This window comes from Mus caroli, unplaced genomic scaffold, assembly GCF_978045245.1.
Source record: "Mus caroli unplaced genomic scaffold, Mus_caroli_1 scaffold_21, whole genome shotgun sequence".
NCBI lineage: Eukaryota > Metazoa > Chordata > Mammalia > Rodentia > Muridae > Mus > Mus caroli.
Window position 1 is genome coordinate 17,422,030 of NW_028227276.1, and position 2,500 is coordinate 17,424,529.

The following is a 2,500-nucleotide window of genomic DNA, read 5'->3' on the forward strand; positions in this document are numbered from 1 at the left end:
GTATGTCTCTCACTGTCTCTCTCTGTCTCTCTCTATCTCTCTCTCTGTCTCTCTCGATGTCTCTCTGTCACTTTCTCTGTCTCTCTCTGTGTCTCTCTGTGTCTCTCTCTGTTTCTCTCTGTCTCTTTCTCTCTCCAGGTGTCTCTGTCTCTCTCTGTCTCACTCTGTTTCTCTTTTTGTCTCTCTTTGTCTCTCTCTATCTCTCTCTGTGTCTCTCTCTGTCTCTCTCTGTGTCTCTCTCTGTCTCTATGTCTCTCTCTGTCTCTCTCTGTCTGTCACTGTCTCTCTCTGTCTCTCTCTCTGTCTCTCTCTTTGTTTTTCTCTTGCTCTCTCTGTCTGTCTCTCTCCATCCCTCTCTCTATATATATATGTCTCTCTCTATCCCTATCTCTGTCTTTCTCTGTCTCTCTCTGTCTCTCTCTGTGTCTCTCTATGTCTCTCTCTCTGTCTCTGTCTGTCTCTCTTTGTCTCTCTCTGTCTCTGTCTGTCTCTCTCTGTCTCTCTCTCTGTCTCTCTCTGTCTGTCTCTCTCCGTCGTTCTCTGTCTCTCTCTGTCTCTCTCTCTGTCTCTCCCTGTCTCCTTCTGACTCTCAGTCTCACTATGTCTCTCTCTGTCTCTCTCTCTGTCTCTATCTCTGTCTCATCTGTATCTCTCTCTGTCTCTCTGTATCTCTCATTCTCTGTCATTCTGTCTCTGTCTCTCTCTCTGTCTCTCTCTATCTGTCTCTGTCTCTGTCTGTCTTTCTCTGTCTCTCTCTGTCTCTCTCTCTCTTTGTCTCTTTTCTCTCTGTCTCTCTCTGCCTCTCTCTGTGTCTCTCTCCCTGTCTCTCTCTTTCTCTATCTCTTTGTCTATTTTCTGTCTCTGTCTGACTCTCTATGTCTTTCTCTCTGTCTTTCTTTGTCTCTCTCTCTGTATTTCTATGTCTCTCTATGTCTCTCTCTCTGTATCTCTCTGTCTCTCTTTGTCTCTCTCTGTCTCTCTCTATTTCTTACTTTGTCTCTCTCTGTATTTCTATGTCTCTCTAAGTCTCTCTATATATATCTCTCTGTCTTTCTTTGTCTCTCTCTGTCTCTCTCTGTCTCTCTATGTCTCTCTCTGTCTCTCTCTGTTGCTCTCTGTCTCTCTCTATATCTCTCTCTATCCCTATCTCTGTCTCTCTCTGTCTCTCACTCTGTCTCTCCCTGTCTCTCTGTTTCTCTGTCTCTCTATGTCTCTCTCTGTCTCTCTCTCTCTATCTCTCTGTCTAGCTCTGTCTCTTTCTGTGTCTACCTGTGTCTCACTCTCTATCTCTGTCTTTCTCTGTCTGTCTCTTTTTCTCTCTCTGTCTCTCTCTGTCTCTCTCTGTCACTCTCTCTGTCTCTCTCTCTGTCTCTCTCTGTCTCTCTCTCTGTCTCTTTCTCAGTTTCTCTCTTTCTCTCTCTGTGTCCCTCTCTGTCTCTCTCTGTCTCTATCTCTGTCTCTCTTTCTGTCGCTCTTTCTGTCTCACTCAGTCTATTTCACTCTGTCTCTGTCTCTCTCTGTCTCTCTCTCTGTCTCTCTATCTGTCTCTCTCACTCTCTCTATGTCTCTCTGTCTCTCTCTATGTCTCTCTCTATCCCTATCTCTGTCTCTCTCTGTCTCTCTCTTTTTCTCTCTCTGTCTCTCTCTGTGTCTCTCTCTGTCTCTCTCTCTCTGAATCTCTCTGTGTCTCTTTCTGTCTCTCTCTCTGTTCCTCTCTGTGTCTCTCTCTGTCTCTCTCTGTGTCTCTCTCTGTCTCTCTCTGTCTCTATCTCTGTCTCTCTTTGTCTCTCTCTTTGTCTCTCCCTGTCTCTCTATGTCTCTCTGTCTCTCTCGGTCTCTCTCTCTGTATTTCTCTGTCTCTCTCTGTATCTCTCTGTCTCTCTCTGTCTCTCTCTTTCTCTCTCTCTGTATCTCTCTGTCGTTCTCTGTGTCTCTCTCTGTCTCTATAACTGTCTCTCTCTGTCTCTCTGTTTCTCTTTCTGTCTCTCTCACTCTCTCTCAGTCTCTCTCTTTGTCTCTGTCACTCTCTGTGTCTCTCTCTATATATATATCTCTCTTTGTCTCTTTCTCTATCTCTCTCTGTCTCTCTCTGTCTCTCTCTTTGTCTCTGATTCTCTCTCTCTCTGTCTCTCTCTTCCTCTCTCTCTGTATCTCTCTGTCTCTCTCTCTTTGTCTCTTTTCTGTCTCTGTCTGTCTCTCTGTCTCTCTCTGTCTCTCTCTTTCTCTCTCTCTGTCTTTCTTTGTCTCTCTCTGTATTTCAATGTCTCACTATGTCTCTCTCTCTGCCTCTCTCTGTCTCTCTCTGTCTCTCTCTGTCTCTCTCTGTCTCTCTCTGTCTCTCTATCTGTCGCTCTCTGTCTCTCTCTATGTCTTTCTCTATCCCTATATCTGTCTCTCTCTGTCTCTCTCTGTCTCTCTCTGTCCCTCTCTGTCTCACTCTGTCTTTCTCTGTCTCTCTCTCTGTCTCTCTCTGTGTCTCACTCTCTGTCTCTCTCTGTGT